The 15,124-nt window shown below is 38.6% G+C and overlaps 1 pseudogene; it reads right to left on the minus strand.

Annotated features, from left to right (window-relative positions):
- Nucleotides 1–14,641: 14,641 nt before the first annotated feature.
- Nucleotides 14,642–15,059, minus strand: LOC110314117 (annotated as a pseudogene).
- Nucleotides 15,060–15,124: the final 65 nt, after the last annotated feature.

The raw sequence follows: 15,124 nt of genomic DNA on the forward strand, positions 1-15,124 counted from the left end.
ACTATGAAGTTCACTGTAAAACTGCTGGTAATGAAGGTCTTTCAGAAGCCATGCGCACAATTTTCCACTTAAGCAGGAAATATGTCTCTAAATGCATGAAATAATGTTAATTTTTTGGAGTTTATGACACTGATGAATAAATCTCTGAATCTTGAAAAAAATTAAACTTTGGGGGTGGGAATGAGACAGGGTTTCCTAGTGTAACAGACCTTGTTGTCCTGGAACTCACTTTGTAGATGAGGCTGGCCTCAAACACACAGAGATGTGCCTGTCCCTGCCTACTGAGTGCAGAAGTCAGAAGTAGGAAGTCAGACACTAAATTCTAAAGTAGTGTGAGTAGTCAGTAGCTGGCCTGCTGGTGAGTCTGTGCTCTCCATGTTTATGTGGTTCTTCATAGAGACCCTGGTAGTATTGGTACTCACTGTCTAATGAGCTAACCAATTACAGTTGATAGGCTTCTATTATATCCGTAGTTGTTCATATACACTAAAGCAAATCCTGTTCCTTGAAACTGACTGTGGAGTGGTTCATCTCTGTGTTATTTACCAACCCATGTGCATTGCATTCTTGTTGGGGAATGCCCCAGTAATTACTACAACAACATTGAACCACTTCTTTTTCTTTTGGTTAGTTTGGTTAGGAGTTTAATCTTGTTGATCTTTTCAAAGAGCCAACTGTTGGCTTAATTGTGTGTGTGTGTGTGTGTGTGTGTGTGTGTGTGTGTGTGTGTGTGTGTGTTTTCCTTGATTTCTATCCTGATTATTCTGGTTAGTTCTTTGTCAACTTGACAGAAGCTAGGTTCATCTAGGAAGAGGGAATCTCAGTTCAGAAAATACCTCCATCAGACCAGCCTATAGGGAGATGATTGGTATGGGAGAATATAGTTCATTGTGCTTGTTGCCACCCTTGGTGAGATGGCCCTGAATTATATAAAAACAGCAATTTGAATTAGGCATGGAGAGCTAGTCAGTAAGCCATGTTTCTTAATGGTTTCTGCTTCATTCTCTACCTCCAGGTCTTGTACAGGAATACTTACCTACTTCCTGTCCTAATAGTTCTCCATGGTCAACTTGATCAGGACATGTAATCCAAATAAACCCTTTATTCCTCATGTTCCTTTGTTCATAGTGTTTGTCATAGCAATAGAAAGCAAACTAGGACACCAATTTTAGTTATTTCTCTCCATTTACTACTTCTGTATTTGGTTCGTTCTTGTTTTATCAATGTCTTTGTTCCTCTGATATTTTTGATGTTCTCTTTTACATTTAATTCCAGGAATTAAAAATTTTCCTTTTTAATTCTTTGTTGAGCTATATGTCATTCAATAGTGTGTTGTTTATTATGTCACATGTTTTCATTAAGTTTTAAACCATCCTAGCAGACCATGGTGTTTTATGTTTTTTGTTTTTAAGACAGGGTTTCTCTGTATAGCCCTGGCTGTTCTGGAACTCACTTTGTAGACCAGGTTGGCCTTGAACTCAGAAATCCGCCTGCCTCTGCCTCCCAAGTGCTGGAATTAAAGGCGTGTGCCACCACGCCCGGCTGACCATGGTGTTATATGTGGATGAACTGATGTCTACAGGATGGTCCAGTAATGGCTTATAAAACATGAGTCTGCCAAAAATGTAGAGAAGAGTACTGAGGGACAAGGAGAGCTGAGTGAGTGTAAGAAGAGAGTGAACCAGGGGTAGTCAGTTGAGATTAGTAAGGCTTTTAATATATAAAGGGGAATCTTGAATTTTTTAAGATCTCAATACTCTACCTCTGTGACACTGGGATGTTACCTAACTTCTCTTGATCTTAATTTCTTCCTTGCATAGAGAAAAAAAATTTAAAATATTAAGTGTTCAAAGAGAAAATATGTATGTATATGTGCATGTGTACTGCATATCACTAGTTTACTATTACTTGTATTGAATCTAATTATTTGTAACTAATTCAAAACATCTTGTGTCCTCAGTTGTTACAGATAGCTCATCACAATGTCTTTTCTCAGAGAACAGCAATACATTATGTAAATAACATGTATCTGTGATACATAGTTAAAACACAATTCCAAACAGAGGCACTCAAATGATTGAGATCAAGGGACTACTGTAGTAAATCGTGACACAAACTGCAATACGCTGGTTACTGCTAATTGCCAAATAGAATGAATCAGATATCCTTGCCCTAAAAATAAATCACAGCTGATTAGAAGTCTGCTTAGTACCTGGTGTACACACACACACACACACACACACACACACACACTCCAGTGACAACATAAAACCCTACACACATTGCCTAAAACAGTATTTGTATATTATGCTCACATTGGATGTTTTTCTTATTTGTAATTCATGCATAGCAATATTTATTTTTAAATTATACAGTGAAATGGATGAATGATTCATAAGCCAATGAAATAAGGTCTTTGCCCTTGAGGATTTAACAGTTTATTTTCAGGAACTAAATATATTCAATCAAAAAATATTTATTGGGTGAATACCATGTGTCAGAACTTGTTCTAAGTCCAATATCACAGAGCCAGCAAGTACGAAAGTCAGTTTACAATTCTGAGTTCATTGGCTCCAACCTTAAAGCTTTCATTTATAGCCAGAAAGCTACTTCTCATGGTTCTTTCATCTGTACTTCTTAAACTCAGCTGGTCTCTAGAGACGTAATTTTCTATTGCTTTTTGATATGGAAACTCAGAAGTAAAAGCTATGCCTAATTGCATATACTTAAGACTCTAATTAAAAGTACCTTCTTTTCTCAGGTAACACCTATTTCAGAGACCTGTACTCTTAGGTTTGGGGCCCCACTATGAGACTGTCTAAAAAGAAGTGATTGCAAACAGCTTCAATCAATACTGAGCAAAATATCTCTCTTTCAGAAATGGTCCCAATACTGTGGCTCTTGCTTTCTAAGTTGTCATTTCCCTGACACAAAAACAAATCAGGGCTATTGACAGGCTGGCCTGTTCATTTTGACACACCTTATTTGAGATTTCAGTGAGACTGATTTGGTCTTTCTGGGCATGCCTAGCCATGCCGCATGCCTGGATTTTCCAGGTGTGAATCACTGGGAAACAAGATGACTGTTTCCTTGGGAATTATACACGCTGCTACATATAACATATACGAGGCACTGCAATAGGTAATGGAAAAGGAATCAGTTCTATTATCAAATTACTTAAGTATATTATTCTGGGCACTACAAACACTTAACATTTAACAGGTAACAAAGCCAATTGAAACATCATCAAATCTATCCTGTATGATACAGGTTTTTAACAAGATGACTGGATAAACGCAAGATAAAAGAGAATCTACTTTTCTTCACAACCTTTAATACATGGCTAGGAAATTGAAGTTCCAACTGTCTAAACACTTATTCAAGATTGCATGGTATTAATTGGTAGGAATGTGACTGGAATGTTGATGTATGTTAGGATCAACTTCAAGATTAATTGTTACATCATGCAGAAGAGAAAAAAGTGACATATTTTCCAATGAACATGGTATTTCTAAATAAGGGAGCTTTGTCCAAGTTATAATGTGCACATCACTGAAAAATTCTTTTAAAAATGGTAGTATTTAAAGAAATTATTCATTAGACAGGACATGGGAATAGTATGAACACATTGGTCAGGGATCCCGAAAAACCTGAATACAAGTCTAAATTCCACCTTGATCTTTAGTTAACTTTTCTATAATTGGTGTTAATACTAAGAGCTTATGAGAACTGAAGGAGATTTAATATTTAACATAGGGTGTAGCCCTTAGATTCTTTCAGCCAATATTGGATGACTTAATTGCTTTTCTTTTTGTTAACTCTAGTTATAACTAAGTACTTGTGTCATCATTCTCGGCCTCTGTTTAGACACAATTTAAATTTTAAATTTAATTTTTTTTGTGAGTGTGACATTAAACTGAAAGCAGCTATAGAATTGTTTTGAACTGTCTAATAATTATTGTGAATCTATCCAATAGAATAAAATGCTCATGAAAATTATTCTTTTAAAAAATAGGCATTCTTCCCTCATTATTTGAATAGGTAAATATCAGTATTGATATGTCAAGTTCTGCAAACAATTTTCCATTGACATTTTGATTGGGGCTATATTAAACTTGTCAGTTATGTCCCTTGTGTCCTAGAGTAAATGTTCATCTAGCATTATCATTATCATTAGGGGACTGGCTTACTTTTGCAAATTAGCATGCCTTTCTCCGATCTCTCTATTACACTGTCTTGCCAAAACACTGAAATTGAAGGGACACAACTAATTGTGAAATTGGTGAATTATTAAAAACAAAACCAAAACGAAACAAAAAACCAATACCAGCACATAGGTGAGACATGGGAATCCTATTTAAAGATGGGAGGGATCCTTATAACATAGCTAGAACCTGGCAGAGAAGACATCCATATCATCCCAGTCACGACTTCTATTATCCCCAACTCACAAAACTGTCTCTCCATTTATTATACAAACCTTTCCAAATTCCCAATATTCCTTGTTAATATTATCACTTTTCCTGTTATTATATTGGGTCTTGCTGATGCACATTCACTCTACTGATACTTTAGATAGTTTCCACTTCACTCTATATTTTTGTAAAACTCATTTGTATCAACACACTTGATGCTTTTTCTGTGTTTTGTCATGTTAAACCTCTATCTTGGTCAAGAAATGATACTTCTTTTCAAAAACATACCATATTTTTTACTGTTCTTTCCTTCCATCCCCGCTCCTTGTAGACCCTTCCTATTTTACAGGGTCTTGATTCCCAAGTGCTGGGATTATACACATGTGCCACAGAACTCTAGTAAATTGGTGTCTCTTTTCTATATTTATTTACAGTGGAGAGGATTTCACAGAAATTGTAAATAATAGTATGTTGGGGTCTCCCAGCTCTCTGTTGCCACCGGACCACCTGCAGTTATCTGCCAAGCCTACCTTTCTGTTTACACTAATCACTGTTCTTCTAAACCCAGCCCCCTGCAGACACTAAAACCAGCAGCAAACTTCAGATCCACCAGAGCATCTTTGCAGTGTCTCCACCGCCTACTGAGAGGACCCCTTTGATCTCCCAGAATGCAGCATCCTTGGACCGCCTACACCAACAGACATTCATCTGTACCTTGATCCTTAGACCCGGTAGGGATCTTCGGATCTTCTTCAGCACCTTCAAAGACTGAGGAGGGGACTGGGGAATCTATCTATGTATTTAAACGGAGTTCGGTCATTAAACTTCGAGCCTTGACCAGTAAACATTGCCTTGACTTCATTTTCCTTTCACAGCCTATTCCCTTTTAGGACAGTTCCGCCTTTCAGGACGAACCTAGACCGGAGTGAGTGTTTCCGCGGGCGGGAACACCCAATATTAGAAATAATGAATAGATATTTTCATGGTCCTAGTCTTAATGGAATTGTTTCTGTTGGCATAAAACAATTTTCTGCTTCTTCACAGAGGAAAAAGTACTTCAGTATAGTGTACTACAATTTACTGATTTTGCACATGTATGTGTATGGTATGCTTGTATCCATGTTCACATGTGTCTGAGAATACGTTCATGAGTGCATATGGAAACCCAAAATTGGAAATCCCAAGGCTGTCTTGACCTATTTTCACCTTATTCATTGAGGCAGGGTCTCTCAACTTAACCTAGAACTTGCCAATATGACTAGCTACCCAGCTAGTCTAGCTACCCAGCTAGTCTAGCTACCCAGCTAGTCTAGCTACCCAACATGATCCAGGGACTTCCTGTCATCCTCTTCCTAATACAACATTACAGGCATTCTACCGTGCCTACCCAGAAATTACATGGGTTTGGAATCTGAACTCTTGTCTTTACACTGGTATAGCAAGCACTTTATCCATTTAGCCAATACCCCAAACCCAACAATGTACTTTTAAAGTACATATGTTAGCTGAGCATGGTGACATATGATTGTAATCCTAGCACTTGAGAAATGGAAGCAGCAGGATCAGAAGGAGAGCAAAGCCTGGGCTACATAGTGAGTTTGAGGCTAGTTGCGCCTACGTGGAAAAAAATACCCTCCCCAAAACTGAGAGTAAGTATTGAATTGTTATTACCTTTGGAACATCTATTTAAAGTAATTTTAGCACACAAAACAACAGGCTTTCTTATGACTTCTCCATATATATTCTATTTTATCTGATCCTCTCCTTCACTCTGCTTCCCAATTCAATCCTACCCCTCTACTCTTCTCACCCACCCCTTGCCCCCTTCATTTGTGCCATTATACATTCAGTAGTCCTCTTTCTATTTTATCACATGTGTTCTTTCATGGATCTTGAGAATATTATCCTGAAAGAGATAACCCAGTTCTTAAAGGATGTACCGTATATATTCATACACTGCACAGACCAAAAGAAGCTAAACAAGAAGGAAGGCCCAAGTGAGGAAGATTGAATCTCATTTAGAAGGGGAAAAATAGTCATAGGAGGAACATAGAGGAAGGGAACTGGGAGGGAGAGGGGATGGCGAAGGGAATCGGGTGTAGGGAAGAACACATGAGATGGTCAGATGGCCATGACAATGAATTGAAATCTACAACTGACAGGAGTGGGGTGGGGGCATCTCCAGGATATGACAGAGGCCTGAGATAAGGGAGATGCCCAAAACTCAATGGGGGTGACATTAGCTGAGACTCACAACATTGAGGATATGGAACCTAAAGAGGCCACCTAAAGATTCCTGTAGCCAAGCAGGAATCCCAGTGCAACAGTAGAGACACTAACCACCACCCCCCCCCCACACACATAAAACTTTCAACCCAAAATTTATCTTGTCTACAAGAAATGCAGGCATGGGGGATGGAGCAGAGACTGAGGGAATGGCCAGCCAACAACCAACCCAACTAGAGAACCATCCCATTGTTAAGCGCCAATCCCTAACACTATTAATGATACTCTGTCATGTTTGCTGACAGGAGACTAGAATCTCTGTCCTCTGAGAGGTTTCCCTCAGCAGCAACTCAGACAGATGCAGACATCCGCAGCCAAACTGTGGATGGAGCTTGGGGACTCTTATGGAAGAATAGAAAGAAGGATTGTAGGCCCCAAAGGGGATAGGAACGCCACAGGAAGACCAACAGAGTCAACTAACCTGGACCCTTAGGGCTCTCAGAGTCTGAACCACCAACCAAAGGATATATGCAGGCTGGAACACCCCCCACCACACACACACACACACGTAGCAGATGTGCAGCTTAATCTTCATATGGATCCCGCAACAACTGGAGCTGGGGCTGTCCTTAACTCTGTTGCTTGCCTATAGATCCTGTTCCCCTAGCTGGGCTGCCTTGTCTGGCCTCAGCAGGACAGGATGCACCTAGTCCACAGAGACTTGAAGTGCCAGAGTAGGGGCCTCCACCCACTTAGAGGAGAAAGGGAGGATGGGTAGAAGGATTGTGGGAGGGGGCAACTGGGAAGAGGACAGTGAGCAGAATGTAAAGTGAATAAATAAAAGACGAAATGAATGAAATTTTAAAAATGTACTGCAAATAATCTAGAACCATGAGCTCTTTCATGTGTTGCAAATATTACCTCTATATAAATAATCCTGTCATATATATTTGTGTCCCTGAAATAAAACTTGTGAAGTTCAGTGTACATTAATGTATTAATATTTTAATATATAATGAACATGCACTTGTATTGATTTTTATTATATAAAGAAGCATTTTTTTACAATATCATCTTTCTTCTGAGTCTTCTCTTATTGCAATCAAGAAAATATAGTAGAAAAGAACATTTTAAAACCCTGTATTTCCTCTTTTCCTTTCTAGTTTCTCAGCCTGTGCCAATATTCATTCTCACAAGGATGCACAAATGTAAACTTTAGAAGCTAGAATCCACGCAGTAGAGAAAATGTGGTATTTTTGTTTCTGAACCTGCATTGCCTTGCTCAATTTCTCCAGGCCCATTTTAATTCTTTTTTTATGGCCAAAGAAAATTGTGTTAAATATATGTACCATATTTTCTTTATCTATTCATATGTTGGTAGACATCAATGATACTAACTAGATGATGATCATGGGCTAGATGTATATCTAATATATATATATATTTCCAGTTTTAGCTTTTTCTTTCATTAGATATTTTTTATTTACATTTCAAATGTTATCTCCTTTCCTGGTTTCTCCTCTGAAAATCCCCTATACCCTCTCCCTTCCCCATGCTCACCTACCCACCCACTCCTGCTTCCTGGCCCTGGCATTCCCTTATACTGGGGCATAGAACCTTCACAAGACAAAGTCTTCTTCTCCCATTGATGACCCACTAGGCCATCCTCTGCTATATATGCAGCTAGAGCCATGAGTCCTACCATGTGTTTTCTTGTGGTTTAGTCCCAGGGAGCTCTGGGAGTATTGGTTAGTTTATATTGTTGTTCCTCCTGATTTCCATACTGTCTGCACCAGTTTACACCCAACCCTCAGTGAATGAGGGTTCCTCTTCCTCCACATCCTCACCAGCATTTGTTTTCATTTCTGTTCTTTGTGATTGCTATTCTGACTGTAGTGATACAGAATTTCAAAAGATATTTCCATTTGCAGTTCCTGAATGGCTTTTAATTTTTTTGACATTTGTTCCTTTTTTTTTCTTCAAGCACTTTGGCTCAATCATTGACTGACTGTATTATTTAGTTGGTGTTTAATTTTTGCTGTTCTTTATATATCCTAGAATCTAGATACTATCTACATATTTGAAGTGTAGCTGGCAAATGTTTTATTTCATTCTACAGGCAATCTGTTCACAGTAATGATATTTTCCTTGACTGCAGGGAAGCTTTTGAATTTCATGTAATCATATCTGTTTATTCTCAGTTTTTTCTTCTTGTTATTAAGGTTCTGTTGAGAAAGTTCTTGCTTATTTTGAAGTGCATTCCCTGTTTTTCTTTAACAATTTCAAACTTCACATTCTAACAAAAGTCTTTTATCTATTTAGAATTTAGTTTTATATAAAGCAAGAGAGAAGGATTGTGATTACTAGTTTCATGTTACCACAAGAGAGTCATTTGGGAAATAAAAAAGGCAACTCAATTGAGAAAATGTCCTCACTAGATTGGCTTGTGGGCAAGCCTGTAGAACATTTTTTTAATTGATAATTGATGTGCGAGACCCAAGTTCCATGAGGGTGGAGCCACACCTAGTCTGGTGGTCCTGAGTGTTTTAAGAAAGCAGACTGAGCAAGCCATGGGGAGCAAGGCAGTAAGCAGCACCCCTCCATGGTCTTCTCTGCTCCGGTTCTTACCTCCAGGTTTCTGTTCTGAGCTCCTTTCCTGATGCCCTTGGATGACTGGACTACAAGCTCTAATATGAAATAAATCGTTTCCTTCTCAAGTTGTCCTTGGTCATGGCGTTTTATCACAGCAATAGAAACCCTAAGACAGAAATTTCTACCATTTCTGTGGAATTTTGCCATGACAGAACTGACCATGCGTTTCGGAAAGGATTGTGGTGATATTTGAACTTCAAACTGGAAAAGACATTGAGTGCTCAGAACTCATTGGACTGTTCTTCGGGAGTTTGAAAAATTAGACTGTTCAAAGCAATGCAGTCAGTAGAGATCTGGCTTGGAAAGTTTCAGAGGGAAGTTTGAAGAGTACCTTAAAGAGTATTTATGTGATATTTTTGGGTAAAGAATCTGTGGTGTCAGTGAGCTGGTACCTGTGATTTATAAAAGATCAACACCACTGAAGAAATTCTTTACTGGACAATTGGTGCTGATTAACTAGAGCTGAGAAATTAAATTGCAATCATTGAGGATTGTAAATTTAAGAGTATTTCCTCGGGGTCTGTACAGGGAAGCTGTGTTCCAGATGCAGGCGTTGTATTTCATGCTGGCAGTAAAACCTGGTAGTGTAAGTACCTGGTTGGTACTGGTTTTCAAGTTGTAGAGTAGTCATAAAGAACAGCTAAAGCTTGGCATTGTGTGTCATGGCTGGAGTCCTTGAAGAGAGCCCACAGGAGGCCACAGCTCAGTTGTGACAAGTACTCCAGTATTTTGGAAATGCCAGGACAATGCGGACAACCCCCCAAGGACAGCAGCACTTGTGGAGTGGAACTGGCCCGAGTTTACCAGACAAACTGCATGCTGGAAATGGATTTGTCAAGGTCTCTGGTAACGCCCAGAAGGTTGTGAGTGAATGACAGACATTGGACTCTGAGTTATTTACACCATTGGAATTTCATTTTGCTGTGTTCAAACTGTAACAGTGCTCTTGTTCTTCCCCCTTGGAATAAGGATTTAACTTCATTCTTTGCCTTTTTTTTTAATAGACTTTAACATTTGAGAGACTTTGGATATTTTGAAGATGTTTTGAATGTTGAAAGAAATTGCAAATGTTTTAAAGATACTGAGCTTTTAAAGACTGTGCAACTTTTAAAGTTATTGATGTTTTATATTGGGATGTATATATTAATATGCTTTCTTGGGGGAAACAAGAAAAGAAAGGTTCTAGCTGCATAAGGATGTGTCTTTGTGTCAAGTTAAAAAGGGTTCAATTGTGTTGGCTACTTTTATGTCAACTTGACACAAAATAGAGTCATTTGAGAAATGGGAGCCTCAATTGAGAAAATTGGCCAGTGAGGCATTTTCTTGGTTGATGATTGACTTAGAAAGGACCAGATAATTGTGGGCAGTGCCATATCTGAGCTGGTGGTTCTGGGTGGTATCAAAAAGGAGGCTGAGAAAGACATGGGATGCAAGCCAATAAAGCAGCACTCCTCCACTGTCTCTGTTTGAACCCCTGCCCTGACTTCTCTGGATGATGGACTTTAAGCTATAATATGAAATAAACCATTTTCTTCCCAAATTGTGTTTGGTCATAGTGTTTAATCATAGCAAAAGAAACTAAAGACATAGATCCAATTTAATTCTTTGATGCAGCTGGATGTTCCGTTTTTCCAGCAGTATTTACTAAAGTGACTGGATTTTTCTACCTTATGATTTTGACATATTTGTCAAAAAATTAGGTGGCCATAGCCTTATACATTTATGTTTTTCCATTATGTTCCATTACTCTATAGGTCATTTTTCTGCCAATATCACATCTTGATCAGTTAAAGATCAGTTATTCCTATATTTCTTGACATGTTCTTTCTGATTATCATTTCTTTGTTACCCGTAGTCTTCTGTGTTTAGATCTCAATTTTATGAGGATTTTTTCTCTGTGAAGAGTGACTTTGGAATTTTGATGGATATTGAACTTCATGGAATCTGTGGATTACTTTCGTTAGTAGAGACATTTCCAGAATATTAATTGTGATAATCTAGGAATTTGAAAGATCCTTCCATCATATATTATAGTCTTCGATTTCTTTCTTTAGGGTTTTATAAGTGTTTAATCATAGAAGTCCTTTGCCTCATTGGTTGGGTTTACTCCTAAAATTTTTTTGAAGCTACCATAAATGCTGTATTTTCCCAAAATTCTTAGTAAGTTTATTATTGGTAAATAGAAAGGTTACTGAATTTTTTTATATACTGATTTTGTAACTTACAACGTTATTGAAAGTGATTATCCCATTGAAAGCTTTTATAGAGTTTGTAGCATATCTTCCGTGTGAAATTATGCCATTCATCTTCAAATAGGGAACTTAACTGCTTCCTTTCCTGTACTATTCCTTTTATAGTTCCCTTGGTTTATCATTCTAGTTAAGAAGGCACACTCCGGTGAATTAGAACAGAGAGACAAAATGCTTTGGTTTTCCTCATTGGATATATGCTGAGTAGAAGTTTGTTGCACACAGTCTCTATTATGCTGAGACATGTCCTTTCCAGGCATTATTTAGACAAGACATTTATTATGAAGGCATCATAACTTGAACAAATTTCTTATCTGAATCTCATGAGAAGAATATGAGATTTCTGTCCCTAAGTCATTTAGCATAGCATACTATTATACTTAGTAGTTTTTGTATGTTGAGGCAACCTTGTATCTATTGGATGAAATCAGTTAGGTTGTAAAATAGGATCTTAATGAGTTGCTAGATTTGTTAAGAAAATTCCCATCTATGCTCATGGAAATTTGTCTACAGGGTTCTTTTTAAATTGTGTTTTTAGCTGGGAGCAGTGGCACTTGCCTTTAATTTCAGAACTTGGGAGGAAAAGGCAGACAGATCTCTGTGAGCTTGAGGCCAGCCTGGTCTGTATAGCAAGTTACAAGACAGCCAAGGCTACATAGAGAGATCCTATCTAAAAGCAAATTTTAAAAAAATAGTTTATCCAGTTTTGTATCAGGCTAACTCTGGCTCTATAAAATGACTTGGGTCACATTCTTTCCCTTTCTATTTTGTGAGGCAGTCTGAGAATCTTTGGTAGTTTATCTTCCTTAAAAGCTTGATAGAATTTAGCAGTGAATTTATACTTCCAAAATTTACTTGGCACAGAGTAACCATTTCCACTGCAAAACTGAACAAATGGGAACATGGTGAATTAAGACTGAAAAAGAACAACAATAAAACACCAAAAGCAGGCCAAACACCAAACTCTGCAGCTCCATGTCTGACATCTGGGGCACCTGATAGCATCAATTCAGTTCCACAGGGCTTAGATAATTGGATATCAAGTCTTGTTGCCTGAAACACACACAGCCTCTATCTTGGGCTACTTCCACTCTCTATAGTCAGCCTTCTTGGCAGATATTCAATGACTCTGACATCTCCAATATCTTGACACAGGCTTCACTATCAGAGCTTCATGAAATGGCCTCTGAAGTCCTCCTTTCAGGGACTCTGACCTGCCACACATTGCCTTGCCTCTTCGGCTCTTTAGCTATGTGTAACACAGACTACATGTCCTTCAATCTTCCATACCTCCAAAACCATAGCAGCAGGCCAAGTAGACACAGTGGCAGGAGAATTAAGCAAGCTGGTTATATTGCATCCATATTATAATACATGGATCAGAGAAAAGGAGAGGAAACAGGAAGTGGGCTATAAAGTCCCAAAGCCTAATGATGTACTTCCTCCAGGAAACCTCCCTTCCTAAAGGTACCACAGCATTCCCTAGCAGTAAAACCAACTGAAGACCAGAATTTCAAACGCACAGGGCTATGGGGGACATTTTACATGCAAGTCACTATAACAATATTACTGGAGTCTATTAGAACAACCTTCCTTCATCTCCAGTTTTGCTAACTTGAGTCTTTTCTCCTTTTTCTTGGTTGGTTTAGCTAGAGGTCAAGCACATTAGTCTTTTAAGGGAACACATTCTGTGTTTGAATAATTCTGCTTTTTAATCAGTATTCTTTTTTTTTTCCCCCAGGAATCCGTTTAACATTATTCTTTTAGCAATTTTTCTTTTTTTCTTTTTTTAAATGTTTTTTATTAGATATTTCCTTTATTTACATTTCAAATGCTATCCTGAAAGTTCCCTATACCCCCTGCCCCTGCTCCCCTACNTCTGACGCCCTCTTCTGGAGTGTCTGAAGACAGCTACAGTGTACTTACATATAATAAATAAATAAATCTTTAAAAAAAAAAAAAAAAAAAAGAATGTTTCTCTAACAAAACAAAAACAAAAACCAAAAAAACAAAAACCAACAACAACAACCAAAAAAAAACAAAAACAAAAACAAAAACAAAAAGCAAAGCAAGTTCCAGGATATCCAGAGCTACATAAAGAAACCCTGTCTTAAAACAAAACAATACAATACAATACAAAACAAAACAAAAAGCTTACTTAGGTCTTCTTGTTCTCTTCTGAGTATTGCCCAAAAACCAAAAAAGAACATCTTGGCTAATCTATTGCTTATATTGTGAAAAAACTGGGAGAGATCTGTGTTGAGTGACAGTTTTCTCAAGATTGAAATACTCCATCCTGCAGAGACGCTCCTGCAAAGAACCCTCAAAGGAACTTCATGAAGTCCCCAACCAGATTCACTAGGCCCCTTCCTGCCAGAGTAGGCAATAAAAGTAGTCCCTCTAAGACTGAAGAAACAGCTGCAAAGAAGACTCAGACAAGAGCTACAAAGACTGGAAAGCAGACCAGATGCCGGGAAGAAGTAGAACCCGGCCAAGCTGCCTGGGAACGCTTCAGACCCACGGAGCCACCTGCAAAGGACAGTCTCCATCCTGTTTTGTTTCTGTATTTCTTTTTTTTATTATTATTTTCTTTATTTACATTTCAAATGCTATCGCAAAAGTTTCCTATACCCCCCCCCAGCCCCTGCTCCCCTACCCACCCACTCCCACTACTTGGCCCAGGCCTTCCCTTTTGCTGGGTCATATAAAGTTTGCAAGACCAAGGGGCCTCTCTTCCCAATGATGGCCGATTAGGCCATCTTCTGCTACATATGCAGCCAGAGACTCGAGCTCAGGGGGTACTGGTTAGTTCATATTGTTGTTCCACCTACAGGGTTGCAGCACCCTTCAGCTCCTTGGGTACTTTCTCTAGCTCCTCCATTGGGGGCTCTGTGGTTTTTATGCTTGACAGATGTTACACAGCACAACTTAGCTATTTCAAATGGATAAGAAGTTAGTATCAGAGCAGTGTCTCAGGAAGAAGTCTGAGTGGGGTTTCCTCTCCAGTACTTTGATGTCTACAGATGTATCTAGAAAATTCACTACTGTGGAAAATGAAGACTTGGATTGGATGGAGAGGTGAGGCCAGGGTCTTAGTAACTAATTGCTGTAATACTGTCCTTCTGGTGGCTGTGGCAGCTACATGTTCTCTTTTGACATCATCAGGTGCCATAGTTCCTTCAGGATGACTTTGATGGTATGGGAATTCTGCCACTTTGCCAGCACTGCCGTGGCGCTTGGATTCAACACTCCATTCAAACTGCTCACTCAGCTCATATTGACTCTTGTTACAAATCTTAGGCCCACATTATATTTTAAGGCTGTATATTCGGTTTTCATATATTGTTCATGGAGGACCAATTATCATGCCTGCCCATCTTTTAAGTGTCATGTCCTCGTCACTCTTCAGATCCCAGCTAACTGTTCAATCGTCTACTCCTTTCTGGCCTTCTTCCGGCTCTTCTAACAGTCAGAAATTTTGAGGGACTTTTAATCCCAAGCCTGTGGTAGCTGCCATCTTGTGTCTCTGTCACTCGAAGGCCTGCCCCTTCTTGTTTGATTTTTGGTTTTTTTTTTTTTTTT

Source organism: Mus pahari, chromosome X (assembly GCF_900095145.1).
Source record: "Mus pahari chromosome X, PAHARI_EIJ_v1.1, whole genome shotgun sequence".
Lineage (NCBI taxonomy): Eukaryota > Metazoa > Chordata > Mammalia > Rodentia > Muridae > Mus > Mus pahari.